The sequence below is a fragment of the Vipera ursinii genome, assembly GCF_947247035.1.
Source record: "Vipera ursinii genome assembly, chromosome: W".
Lineage (NCBI taxonomy): Eukaryota > Metazoa > Chordata > Lepidosauria > Squamata > Viperidae > Vipera > Vipera ursinii.
Genome location: NC_139522.1, coordinates 44,470,483 through 44,484,985, shown reverse-complemented (window position 1 = coordinate 44,484,985; position 14,503 = coordinate 44,470,483). Strand labels below are relative to the sequence as shown.

At 44.7% G+C, this 14,503-nt stretch overlaps 1 protein-coding gene across 4 annotated transcripts in view; it reads left to right on the top strand.

The window, feature by feature from the left end:
- The window catches only part of LOC310648273 (chromobox protein homolog 1-like), an 873,008-nt gene that overhangs the window by 810,853 nt on the left and 47,652 nt on the right, over window positions 1-14,503 (top strand). The gene's annotated exons all lie outside the window — the stretch shown is intronic.

The window sequence follows — 14,503 nt, the reverse complement described above, 5'->3', positions numbered from 1 at the left end:
AATAAGCTTGTCAGCTTTTCGGAGAACAGCGTGAGGCCACTCTCTTCTTTACACACGCGTGCGTGCGTACACGTACACAGAGAGAGAGAGAGAGAGAGAGAGAGAGAAAGAAAGAAGGGAAGCACAAGTGCCTCTTGTTTCTCTCTGCAATTGGCGGAGGACAACTGGGAGCCACAGGAGAAGGCTGAAAGAGCTGCATGCGGCTCCAGAGTCATGGGTTGCCGACCCGTGCACTAGACCAAACTCATAAACCATGAAATACTAAAATGCAAACAGTATAAACCAGGGGTCTTCAGACGTGGCCCTTTTATGACTTGTGGACTTCAACTCCCAGAATTCCTCAGCCAGCATGCTTTGCTGAGGAATTCTGGGAGTTGAAGTCTACAAGTCATAAAAGGGCCAGGTTTGAAGACCCCTGGTATAAACAGTATAAACTTGAATATAGTGTGGTGCAGTGGTTAGAGAGTTGGACTAGAACCAAAGAGACCCAGGTTCAAGTTTATACTCGGCCAAGGATGTTCATTGGGTAACTTTGGAGTGAGAGTTGCTAACCTTGTCAGGATGTGAAAGTAAAAATGGGACACTTATGTGCATCAATTTGAACTATCAAAGAAAAAGTGAGATTCACATTCCAGATACATAAGAATTCTATAAATGCCTCACTTTGATGTCTTTCAGTCTGCAGAAGTTTAGTCCAACTCACTAGTTGCGCCTGTAGCGAATCATTTCTTTTGTATTGGTTGATAAAAAACTTTTTTCCTCTTAAAATAACCAGGTTTCAAATGAAAACGTAGGTTAATACACAGTGTATTAGAACAGAGCTTACATCCTTATAAAAGATTACTTTTCTATGTAAAGAACATGTAAGGAAAACATGTTGCTTATCCAGTGAAATTGTTTATGGCTTGATAGTATGGACCAAGAACCAGTAAGCTATCAGTAATAAGATATGGAGAATTTAATGTATGTTATGCTTAGGAATTACTAATTGAACATGACTTAGTTATATTAATTGTAAGTATTATGCCCAACCCTCTTCACTTTTCTCCTTATCTGTCTAGATACTATAATCAGGCCCAGATATGTCTGACTGTTTTTGGTGAGAGTGGAATTTGTAGGATAGTAATTAAGTAAAAATATGTTTGCCTTGAGTATCTAATGCAGACATGTCAAACACAAGGCCTGGGGACTGGATCTGGCCCGCGAAGTGGTTTCATGTGGCCTGTGAAGCCATCCTGGAAACAGTGAGGGAATGGCCCCCGCTGCCTTGGCCCTGGCCCAGGCCGGCCAGGAGCCAATGTACAATTTTGTGGTGGTCATCTATGCTGAAATACATTCAGTCTTAACTCCACAAGGCCATCTGGAAACTGGGACCGGCCCCTGCTGCGTCGGCACTGCCCCCTGGGTGTACGCCTTTGTGGGGAATGAAGAAATGCACCATCACCTGGAAGTGGCCAGCACATGGCCCTGCCTCCTTCAGGTAGACTAGGGGATGGGCAGCGTTGCACTTCTCTTCAGATTCTTGCCACCCGGCTCAGCCTCTCGACGCTGTGAGGAGAGCGCCCCACTGCCTGGCTCAGCCTCTTGGTGCTGTGAGAGAGCGCCCCGCTGCCTGCTGAAACCAGGCAGGCTGGGGGCTGGGCGGCATTGAGCTTTGCACCACCTGGCTCAGCCTCTCGGTGCTGTGAGGGGAGCACCCCACTGCCTGCTGAAACTGGGCAGGCTGGGAGCTGGGTGGCATCGTGCTTCTCTTTGGATTCGCGCCGCCTGGCTCAGCCTCTTGGCATTGTGAGGAGAGCGCCTCGCTGCCTGCCAAAACTGGGCAGGCTAGGGGCTGGGCAGCATTGCGCAGGTAACATCGACTCTCACGCTGCTCATGGCATCCCCTCCCCCAGAGCCCACCAAGCCGGATATGTGAAGTAGGCGAGGGCCATGTGCTGGCCACTTCCAGGTGATGGTGCATTTCTTCATTCCTCACGAAGGATGACACTTCCCCAGCTGCGTTTCTTGCCTGTTTTTCTCCCTCCCTCATCTCAAATATTTTCCCACCACTCTGTTCTTAGGAAGGAAGGAAGGAGAGGGAAGGTCTGAGGGAAGTCCTACCTTAGTCCTGCCCTGCTGCCCTTTAACCATCCCCTTGGCCCCTCCTCCTGGCCTATCCTAGGTATCCCATCCTATTGCTAAGGAATCTTTGGATACAAAGCCAGGTCTGCTCACATGGAGAGGGAGTGGGCCTCCCTCTTGACTTTGCCCTCGTACCCATCATGAGCAACCTGGCTAAGGAGAGCAAGCACAGCAGCTGGGCGCCTCCTTGGGGAAGTGGGGCTGGGCTTAGTGCCGCAGGTGCTTGAGGGCGTGCTCCTCACAGCGCCGAGAGGCTGAGCCAGGCGGCGCAAAGCTCAATGCCGCCTGGCCCCCAGCCTGCCTGGTTTCAGCAGGCAGTGGGGTGCTCTCTCACAGCACCAAGAGGCTGAGCCAGGCAGTGCAAATCCAAAAAGAAGTGTGATGCCGCACAGCCCCCAGCCTGTCCAGTTTCAGCAGCCAGTGGGGTGCTCTCCTCACAGCGCCGAGAGGCTGAGCTGGGTTGCACGAATCTAAAGAGAAGCACAACGCTGCCCAGCCCCTAGCCTGCCCGAAGTAGGCAGGGCCATATGCTGGCCACTTCCAGGTGATGGTGCATTTCTTCACTCCCCACAAAGGGTGATACCTCTCCAGCGTACACCCAGGAAGCAGTGCCGATGCAGCAGGGGCCAGTCCCTCACTGTTTCCAGGATGGCTTTGCGGGCCACATGAAACCACTCCGCGGGCCGGATCTGGGCCCCTGGCCTTCTGTTTGACATGTCTGGTTTATAGTATTTGAAAGAGGGAGATCAACTGCTTGCCTGCTATTCCTTTTATTTTAGTTAAGAAGCTACAGGTAGTCCTTGACTTAGGACCACAATTGAGCCCAAAATTTCTGTTGCTAAGCGAGACAGTTGTGAATTTTGCCCCATTTTATGACCTTTCTTGCTACAGTTGTTAAGTGAATCACTGCAGGTGTTATTAGATAGCTATTAAGTGAATCTGGCTTCCCCATTGACTTTGCTTGTCAGAAGGTCACAAAAAGTTATCACATGACCCCAGGGCACTGCAACTGTCATAAATACGAGTTAGTTGCCAAGCGTCTGAATTTTGATCACATGAACATGGGGATGCTGCAACAGTTGTGTGAAAAACGGTCATAAGTCACTTTTTTTCAGTCCCGTTGTAACTTTGAACGGTCACTAAATGAACTGGGGACTACCTGTATATCTTTTTTCCCCAATAACTTCATTGCTTTCTAGAATATCCATCTCATAATGGTTTTTGGACTATTTTGAGTTTATATATTTTGGCAATATAGAAGACTATTAAGCTATATAAAATTGTATGCTTCCCTTTCCTGTTTGAAGGTGATATGCATATGCTGGAAATAGAAATTTTGAAACAGCCTTTCTGTGGTCTTTTAATTCAAGGAAATTCAGATGCTTATGAGGTAAATCCATATGTAAGTACTGTAGAACAGGGATTTTTAACCTTTTTGTCTGTTGTACCACTTTTAGGATATGGCAACATCCGAGTACCACCAGTCACCTAGCAAGGTGTCAAAAACTTGATGACAAAAAAAAAAACAGGAAAAAAGTGATGAAGTACAGGTAGTCCTCGACTTACAACAGTTTGCTTAGTGACTGTTCGAAGTTACAATGGCACTGATAAAAGTGCCCCCCAAGCCACAGCTGAGCAAGAAACCTGCCCGCCTGCCCGGTGGCGCTCTTCCTCCTGTCCAAGGTTTTCATTGTTGTGAGCATTTTTGTTGAGGATTGACAGCGAGGGTGGGTTGGTGGGTGTTTGGTTTTTATTCCCCGTCTGCTGGGTGGTTGCAGCAGGTTTTGGTCACTTCACATGACCCTGGGAGACTGACCATCATAAATATGAATCAGTTGCCAAGCATCTGAATGTAAACCACAAGACCCTGGCGATGCTGCAATATTCCAGCTCATTGGCGCTTCTTCTAGGCTCAGAAGTGTCAGGATCAGCGCCGAGCTCCAGCTGGAGCCTGGTGCTGATCCTTGCGCTTCCGCTGAGCCCTGTTGTCAACCTATTGTTCAACCACATATATAGAACCTATTGGAGTTTTTTGAGAGTAGCAGAAGAGAATGCAATGGTTAATATTTCTGGCTTTGAGAATAAAGATTCACTCTGAAGAATTTCAAGTTGAAACAATGCTCTGTTTCCTGCGGGTTTTCTGGTTTTGGAGGAAAATTTAAGTTGCATAAAACTTGCTATAGTCAACAATCAGGGTGGATTTGATTTAAATCAAGTCGATTTAAATCAATTTTTTTATTGAAAAGTTTTACAATACATTTTAAGCATAAACTCCTTCCCTCCCCCTCCCCCCAGCTTACCCTCCCTCCCCCTCCCCCCCCCCCGACTTCCCAGAGCTGAATACAGGGTATTGCCTCTAACAAGCTTGAGCTAAAATATGCTAACCATCTATAATTACACTTTAAATCCTATCACACTTTAACTCCACTTAAACATAAGTAAATAATAATACATCTTATAATTCTAATATTCATGTGCTAAATGAAATTTTTTAGTCCCATATTTATTCTGAATATAATCGATCCATGTTCTCCATTCCGAAATATATCTCTGTTGCGATTGTTCTTTCAAATATGCTGAAATTTTTGCCATTTCTGCCAAGTTTGAAACTTTTAAAGTCCACTCTTCTATAGTAGGCAGTTCCTCCTTCCAGTATTGCGAAACCAAAAGTCTTGCTGCCATTATTAAATTCAACATCAATTTAGTTTCTATAACAGTACAATCTGTAATAATACCCAACAAAAATAACTGGAGAAAACCTTATCTTTTTCTTAAATATCTTCTGCATATTCCACCAAATTTTAATCCAAAAAGCTTTAACTTTTTTACAAGTCCACCATATATGGTAATACGTTGCATCCTCACAACCACACCTCCAACATTTAGGCTGATAATTTGGATACATACATGCTAATTTTTTAGGATCTAAATGCCATCTGTAAAACATTTTATAAAAATTCTCTCTTAAATTTTGTGCCTGAGTAAATTTTACATTCCTGACCCAAATTTTTTCCCAGGTATTCATCGTTATTGGCTCCTGAATATTCTGGGCCCATTTTATCATACAATCTTTAACAAGTTCCATTTCTGAGTCTTATTTCTATCAATGCATTATATATCCTTATATGCGCTTGACTTTGATCTCTAATTTGTTTTACCAAATTTTCATCTGTTGTCAAAATACCAATTTTCTGATCTTCTTTCCATCTAGCTTGTATCTGGCCCTACTTAAACCAAGTTTGTACTATTTTCCCTTTTAAAATATTAAATGGCTTTAATTGCCATACATTCCTTTCCAATCTAAGAATATCTTTATATGTAGTCACATCATGTTTAAATCCCAAACTTATATTTTCTATCGCATGTTTAGGTATTGCCCAAAGTGGTATTTTATAATTTAACTTATATCGATATTTTTTCCAAACTCGCAACAGGGCGTACCTTAATATATGTGTCTTAAAAACATTGTCCACCTTTTTATCATACAATAAATATGCATGCCAGCCATATAATAAGTCACATCCCTCAATATTCAATAATCTTCCTTCTGTTAAATTAAACCAATTGCTAATTGACGATAAAGCCGCAGCCTCATAATATAATTTAAAATTGGGCATTTTAAGACCACCTCTTTCACGTATATCTTGCATTATCTTAAGTTTTACTCTCGGTCTTTTCCCTGCCCAAATAAATTTATTAATACCTTTCTGCCATTCTTCCAAATTTGAATCTTTTTTAAGTATAGGTATCATTTGAAACAAAAATAAAAATTTTGGTAAAACATTCATTTTCACTGCTGCAATTCTTCCCAATAAAGACAATTGTAATTTTCTCCAACTATCTTAACTCTTTTTGTATTTTTAACCATAACAATTCATAATTATTTTTATATAATTTCGCATTTGAAGCTGAAAGATATACCCCCAAATATTTAATCTTTTTAACTATTTCAAATCCTGTTAATTTTTCTAGAACTTTGACCGTGGTGGGAGGACGGTTTTGGACTGGTCAGCGACCACCTCACTGGTGTGAGAGACCAGCTGGGGTGGGCTTGGCTCAGGACCCCCCTTTCTCTATCTGCTCCAGATAGGACTCCTCAGCCGGAGTGAGAGGACGACTGAGGTTGTCCCTTAGATTACCATCTCAGGTGAGAGCTGAGATGGCCTTGCGGACTAAGAGATATGCCTACTGGACTTCTTTTTCCAGCTATATACCATCATTGAGCGATTCTTTGGACATATTTATAACATCTGCCCTAAGAGACTATCCTAGCGCTGTATGGTTTACCGTTACTCCGAAGCGGACTTGTATGCCCTTAGGGGGGTCCCTGCCTCATGGGCGCGACCTGTCGCCTGTTTCCATACTCCCCTTAATGACGAGCCCAAGCTCTGGGACTCCGAGAGGTGGCTGGGCTTAGATAGGGGCCTCGAGTTAAGACGTGCTAAGAGGCCCCTGATAAAATTTTTAGCCGGTTATTTTAAAAGGTTAGGGAGGGGGAGGGGGTGGGGTGGGGAGGGAATCTTTAACCGGCACTCAGTCTGGTCCTGTTAGAGGTCCTGACGGGACGGGGTCGGGGGAGGTGGCTGCTGGTTCTGGGAATGGGGGGGTGGGGCTTCAACCCCACGGCGATAGGGAATGGCAGCAGGTGTTTGCGCGGAGGGCCATATCAACATCGGATTGCGCCCCCGCTATCTCCGAGCGGTGGCGCGCTCCGACCCACCGGTTAGCACCCTCTTACCCGGGGATGAGGGTGATCAGGCCCCTGAGGTCAGGTTGGTCTATTTTAACGCTAGATCCGTAGTTAACAAAGCTCCCCTCATCCATGATCTGATCGAGGAGGAAGGTGCGGATCTAGCGTGCATCACGGAAACTTGGTTGGGTTCGGAGGGAGGGGTGCCTCTCACCGAGTTATGCCCGCCAGGTTTCCGGGTGCTGCACCAGCCACGGGCTCAGGGCAGGGGTGGTGGGGTGGCAGTGGTTATTCGGGAGACTTTGTGTCCCCGGGAGGCCACCATTGTCCAGATGGCCGGGAGTGAATCCCTCCTCTTGAGATGTGGTCCTCGGGTTCAGTTGGGCTTGTTGCTTACATACCTGGCGCCCAGCTGTGTGGCAACAGCCCTGCCTGAGCTGCTCGACACCCTCTCAGGGTTGGCGGTGGAGTTCCCCAGGCTTATAGTCCTGGGTGACTTCAACCTGCCGTCACTGGGAGGGTCGTCGGAGTTAGCTCGGGAGTTCATGGCTTCCATGACAGCCATGGGCCTGACCCAGGTTATTGAGGGCCCGACTCATGTGGGGGATCATACTCTCGACCTGGTATTCCTGTCTGGACAGTGGTTGGATGATCTGGGAGGGGGTTCCCCGTCCATCACCCCTCTGTCATGGTCAGATCACCACCTCCTGAGGCTGGTTTTCCGTCATGCCACCCCCCGCCGCTGGGCGGCGGAACCGACCAGGTGGTTCCGCCCCAGGCGCCTAATGGACCCGGATCGGTTCCAGTGGGCGCTTGGGCCTATACCTCTCACCCTTACCCACAGCCCAGTCGATGCTCTGGTGGAGGCCTGGGAAACGGCTGCCACCAAGGCACTTGACTGCGTTGTACCCATGCGACCTCTGACCCGGTGCAGATCCCGTTGGGCCCCATGGTTCTCTGTGGAGCTCCGGGAGATGAAGCGTCGAAGACGAGGTCTAGAGAGCGGTTGGAGATCCAGCTGATCCGAATCCGACCGATTGCAGTTAAGAACCTTTATAAGGTCTTATCTTGCGGCGATAAGGACGGCGAAGTTTGCCGCCCTTATCGCGTCCGCAGATAATCGCCCGGCTGCCCTGTTTAGGGTGACTCGCTCCCTCCTTAATCAGGAGGTGAGAGAGGATCCCTTGCAGGGACGAGCCGAGGAGTTTAGTCATCATCTGACGGACAAAATCGCTCGGATCCGGACCGGCCTGGACTCTGACTGGGCAGAGTCTGATGTGGAGGAATCAGGCGGTCTTGAGCATGTTATCTGGACTGAGTTCGACCCTGTTTCCCCTGATGATGTGGACAGGATCATGGGGAGACTGAGCACCACCACCTGTTTGTTGGATCCGTGCCCCTCCTGGCTAGCTTATGCGGCTCGGGAGGGAACACGAGGCTGGTTCCATGCAGTAATAATGGCTTCTTTGAAGGAGGGTGTCTTCCCTGCCGCCTTGAAGGAGGCGGTGGTGAGACCCCTTCTCAAGAAGCCTGCTTTGGACCCGGCTGCTTTAGACAACTATAGTCCAGTCTCCAACCTTCGCTTTTTGGCGAAGGTTGTTGAGAGTGTGGTGGCGCATCAGCTCCCTCTGTTCCTGGAGGAAACTGATTATCTGGACCCGTACCAATCGGGTTTCAGGCCCGGACACAGCACGGAGACGGCATTGGTCGTGTTGGTGAATGATCTCTGGAGGGCAAGGGACGGGTTGCTCCTCTGTCCTGGTCAAATTAGATCTCTCATCGGCTTTCGATACCATCGACCATGGTATCCTGCTGCGGCGTCTCAGGGGGTTGGGAGTGGGAGGCACCGTTCTACGGTGGTTCTTCTCCTACCTCCAGGGCCGCTCACAGTCGGTGTTGACGGGAGGGCAGAGATCCGCCCCGAGGCCTCTCATTTGTGGAGTCCCTCGGGTCGGTTCTCTCGCCTCTCCTGTTCAACATCTATATGAAGCCGCTGGGCGAGATCATTCGTGGCTTCGGGGTGGGGTATCACCAGTACGCTAATGATACCCAACTTTTTCTTTCCACACCGAACCAACCCAGTGATGCCCTCTCCGTGATGTCCCGGTGCCTGGAGGCGGTTCAGGTCTGGATGGGGAGAAACAGGCTTCGTCTCAATCCCGCCAAGACTGAGTGGCTGTGCATATTGGCATCTCGGGTTAACCAAGTTATTCCACCTCTAACGATGGGGGGTGAGGTGTTACCCCCTGTTGATAGGGCTCGTAACTTGGGCGTCCTCCTGGATTCACGGCTCAATTTTGAAGATCACATAGGAGCCATGACCAGGGGGGCTTTTGCACAGGTTCGCCTGGTGCGCCAGTTGCGTCCCTATCTGGACCGAGACGCCCTACGCACAGTTACTCATGCGCTTGTGACCTCCCGTTTGGACTACTGTAACGCTCTGTACATGGGGCTGCCCTTGAAGACCACTCGGAGGCTTCAACTGGTGCAGAATGCGGCCGCGCGAGTTGTAATGGGGGTCTCCCGATACTCCCATGTAACACCTCTACTCCGCGAGCTGCATTGGCTTCCGGTTGCCCTCCGGGTGAAATTCAAGGTGCTGGTTATCACCTATAAAGCCCTACATGGCCTGGGTCCGGGGTATTTGAGGGAACACCTGCTGCCGGCATCAAACACCCTTCGCCCAGTGCGCTCCCACAGGGAGGGTCTGCTCAGGGTCCCGCCGGTAAGAGATTGCCGGCGGGTGACACCCAGGGATAGGGCCTTCTCAGTGGGAACGCCTGCCCTCTGGAACCAGTTGCCGGTGGAGCTGAGGACTGCTCCCGACCTCCGATCATTCCGCCGGGGCCTGAAGACCTGGCTCTTTGAGCTCTCGGGCCCAGGCTGAGGAGACATTCATTTTAATTGGGATTTTTAATAGTACAGGGTTGATTTAATATTTTTTAAATTGGGTTTTAACTTTTGTATGGATCTGATTTTTAACTCCCTGTAAACCGCCCTGAGTCCTCAGGGAAAGGGCGGTATATAAATGCAATAAAATATAAATGCAATAAAATAAACTTCCTTTTGTTCTGCAGTCATATTTTTAGACAATATTTTAGTTTTTTGCCTATTTACCTTAAATCCAGAAACCTGTCCATATTGCATAATTATTTCCATTAAATCTATTACCGATTGAGTCGGTTGACTCAATGTAATAACCAAGTCATCTGCAAACGCTCTCAGTCTATAGTCTTGATCTTTAATTTTAACTCCCTTTATTTTATTTGAGTCACGTATCTTAATAATATTTCCAATGTTAAGAGAAACAGCAATGGTGACCACGGACATCCCTGTCTTGTACCCTTTTAAATTTTGCAAGATTCTGTTAAACTACCATTAATTATTATTTGAGCTGTTTGTTTCTGATATATTGCCCTAATAGGTTGTAAAAACTTATCACCAAACTCCATCCTCTCTAAGACTTTAAATAAAAACTGCCAATTCAATTGATCGAACGCCTTTTCAGCGTCGAAAAAAATCAGCGCTGCAGGGACTTGATTATTTCTTTCCAAATATTCTAATACGTTTACAATATGTCTCACATTATTTTCCATTTGTCTACCACTTATAAATCCTGTTTGATCACTATAAATCATTTGCTGCATAACCTTCATTAATCTATTTGCTAAAATCTTTGCAAATATCTTATAATCAGTATTTAAAAGCGATATAGGTCTGTAATTTTTAGATTGGGTAAGATCTTGATCTTCCTTTGGAATCAATGTTATGAATTCTGTTTTCCACAATGGAGGCACTTCTCCAGATTGAATTGTTCTAAATAATTCTTTTAAAGGTTCCACCAACTCTAATTGTAAATTTTTATAATAAATGGTTGTCAAACCATCTGTTCCAGGTGCCTTACCCACTTTTAATTGTTTAATTGCTAAAATAATTTCTTCAGCAGTTATCAGTTGGTTCATCCCTTCCCTTTGCTCTTGTGTGAGTATAGGGATATTCACTTCTTGTAAATACCTATCTATATCTAAACCTTGAGTTATGTCCCTAGCATATAATTTAGAATAAAATTCAACAAAAGCCTTTTTAATAAGATTTTGCTGAAACACCTCTTTACTCTTATATTCTATCTTATCTATATTACGTGATTTTTGTTTTTTCCTTAACAGATAAGCTAACCATCTACCTGGCTTATTAGCATTGTAAAAAGTATTATGTTTGACATATCGTAAATTAGTTGCCACTTGATCTGCCATCAACATGTCAAACTGCCCTCTTAACAAATTGATTGCTTCTTTCAGCCTCTTATTAGATGGGTTCAAAATAAAAGCCTTCTCTTTCATCTTTATTTCCTCCTCTAATTCTTTACGCTTATATTCCAATCTACGTCTATATTTATTATTCAAATATATTAACACTCCTCTCATATAAGCTTTGCTTGCATCCCAAACCATTTCAATGGCTGTACCCTTATGCATATTTATAATAAAAAATTCTTTCATTTGTTTTTTACATTCTTCCACATTTTCTTCATATCTAAATAAATTTTCATTTAACCTCCAAGATCTCCTATCTCCCTTCCCCTTGTCCAATTCCATCCATACTGGACTGTGATCTGATAAAGTTCTTGGATTAATCTTCTTAACCCTAGAAAAAAATCATTAGTAGTTAATACAAAGTCGATCCTGGAAAAAGATTGTCGACTATCAGAAAAAAAAGTAAAATCCCTTTCTTCCATGTTTCGTTCTCTCCAAACATCTCTCAGTTCCAAATCATCTTTCATATCAAAAAAAGTTTTAGGCAATCTAGCATGATTTGGAGTACTTTTAAAAGGTCCTTTTTTATTTTTTATCTTTCCAAAGTTTGCTGTACATCTTTTACAGTCAACGAGGTGATTTCTTCACCTTGCTGTATGCCTTCCACTTGTGCCTTTCGTGCTCCTTCTTCCTCTCCTCTTTTGAATTCTGGGGGTGGCGATGAACCTGCTTTCACTTTGTTGTTGTTGTTAGTTGCGAAGTCGTGTCCGACCCATCACGACCCTATGGACAACGTTCCTCCAGGCTTTCCTGTCCTCTACCATCTTCTGGAGTCCATTTAAGCTCACGCCTACTGCTTCAATAACTCCGTCCAGCCACCTCATTCTCTGTCGTCCCTTTCTTCTATTGCCTTCAATCTTTCCCAGCATTAGGCTCTTCTCCAGTGAGTCCTTCCTTCTCATTAGGTGGCCAAAGTATTTGAGTTTTAGCTTCAGGATCTGGCCTTCTAAAGAGCAGTCAGGGTTGATCTCCTCTAGGACTGACCAGTTTGATCGCCTTGCAGTCCAAGGGACTCGCAGGAGTCTTCTCCAGCACCAGAGTTCAAAGGCCTCAATTCTTTGGCACTCAGCCTTTTTTACGGTCCAACTTTCACTGCCATACATTGCAACTGGGAAGACCATAGCCTTGACTATACGCACTTTTGTTGACAGGGTGATGTCTCTGCTTTTTAGTGTGCTGTCTAGATTTGTCATGGCTTTCCTCCCGAGGAGCAAGCGTCTTTTAATTTCTTGGTTACAGTCCCCATCTGCAGTGATCTTGGATCTTGCTTTCACTACATTACAATAAAAATTTCGTGCCTTCAGAACTGTATTAAGAGAATATCTTGTACCTGCATAATTCACCACTATCCCAGTTGGTATCTCCCATCTAAACTGGATCTGTCGTTTTTTTAATTCATCTGTCAGGAAAACAAACTCTTTCCTTTTCCTTAAAATTCTTGGTGGGATTTCTTTCAAAATTAAAACCTCTTGATCAGCCACTTTAAATCTGTTATTATAAAAGGCTTGAATAATCGCATTTCTGATCATTCTCTTTGTAAAATAAATAACCACATCTCTTGGTAATTTTCTTTGCCTAGCAATCCAGGAATTGACACGAAATTTTTTGTCTCTTTCCAATATAAAATCTTCAGCTTGCCAGCCCAAAATAGGCACACAAGCTTTTGCCAACATCTCTTCCAAATTTTCTTGTGGATTTTCTTTCAAACCTCTTATCCTCAAGGCAAACTCCATGTCTCTATATTGTATCATTACCACCTCATCATCAATTTTATCCATTTTATTCTCAGCTTCACACATTTTAGCCTCCAATATCAAATTATTTTGCTTAACTTCTTCCACGCGTTCATCCAGACTCTCAATACAAACTGTCAGTCCCTGAAATGCCAGCAAGATATCCTCTCGTATTTCCTTATTTTTCTCATTAATAAGCTCTGCCATTTGCTCAGATATTTGCTCAGATTGAAGTTTTAAAACATCTTTTAAATCTTTTACTGTTAATGTGGGTGTAGGTGCTGCGGGGGATGGCATCAATGTCTGAAGTCCAGATTGTTGAACTGGTGATGCCCCTGCACTTTTAGAAACAGCTAATCTAGGTGGTTTGGAAGTCATTTTAACACCCAATTAACTTTCTCACTTTCACTTTTCTGCCCAAATTGCAACTTTGTTACTTTACTGTTAAATATCCAAATCTTTTCAATCTCTTTTAAGCCAATTTTAAATGTTTTAAACAGAGTCTTTCACAACTTTAAAAATCCACTTTCTGTCTTGCTCCTTGATCTTTTATATTATTTTCCTTATTCTTTTGTTCTTCCCACTTCCTCCAAAAAATTTATTCCAGCGCCATCTTCCTCCCCTTCTTTTAAGTTAAACCGGAGTTAAAGATCAAATACTTGCTATTTGAATATTCTCCTGCTCAGCTCTGCCTGCGTCCAAGTAATCCAAAGTACAATATTGAGTGCAGGGATGGTTACAGCGTCCTGCTCTGTTTTAAAGCCTTAAAACAGAGGAGCCCTGAGTCCGGAGTTAATTCAGGCTCGGAGGGAGCTTTCACCCTTCGACTCCCAGATTAATTCTGGGGGTCTAGGGGAGCTCTACCTCTACCTGAATGCTCACCCCCCCTCTTCTCCTGAGGGGAGGATTCCCAAACCGCGAAACAGCTGATAGTCGCTGTTTTCGTGATTCGAACGGAACAACGGGGCTGACGGTCAGAAATGACCGCCATCGACGGAGCCTTGCCACCCGGAAGTTCGATTTAAATCAATTTAAATCATGATTTAAATCACTAGTAAAAAGGCTTGATTTAAATCGGCTCAATTAAAATCATAATTTTTAAAGAGCAACTGTCATCTCTGTCCCACAGCGGCTCCTCTATCTCGCTGTTGACTCATCGACAGTCCCATTCACTTTAATGGGACGGCTGGTGACGCGGCAGTGACACAACAAGGTGAGGGACGTGATGGGCAGCAGGTGAGTGGATGCCCGCTAACAGGCGCTGCCATGAGGGATCTGAAATGACAGGTGCTCTTTAAATGTAAGGACTCATTCTTGCTGGTAGTTAGAATCTTTAATATTATTTGCAAACAAAAGGTTTCCTATTTAAAATAATAAGCTGTCAGGTTAGTAAAACAGTGGTATCAGAACCGATTTTAGGTTAATAGGTTAATCACACATAGTTGGAGAACTACTCATTCTTTTATTTAATCAAAACAACATATTACATATTCTTGTATTTGCTTAAACATCAATGTTTAGTAACAAGTGCATAAACAAAATATCTTTGAAAAAACAAAAGAACTTAAACTGAATATATCAGCTGGGTCCACATTAAAAAAACCTTCAAACACGGTCTTCTGCAGCTCACTCATTTTCGTCTT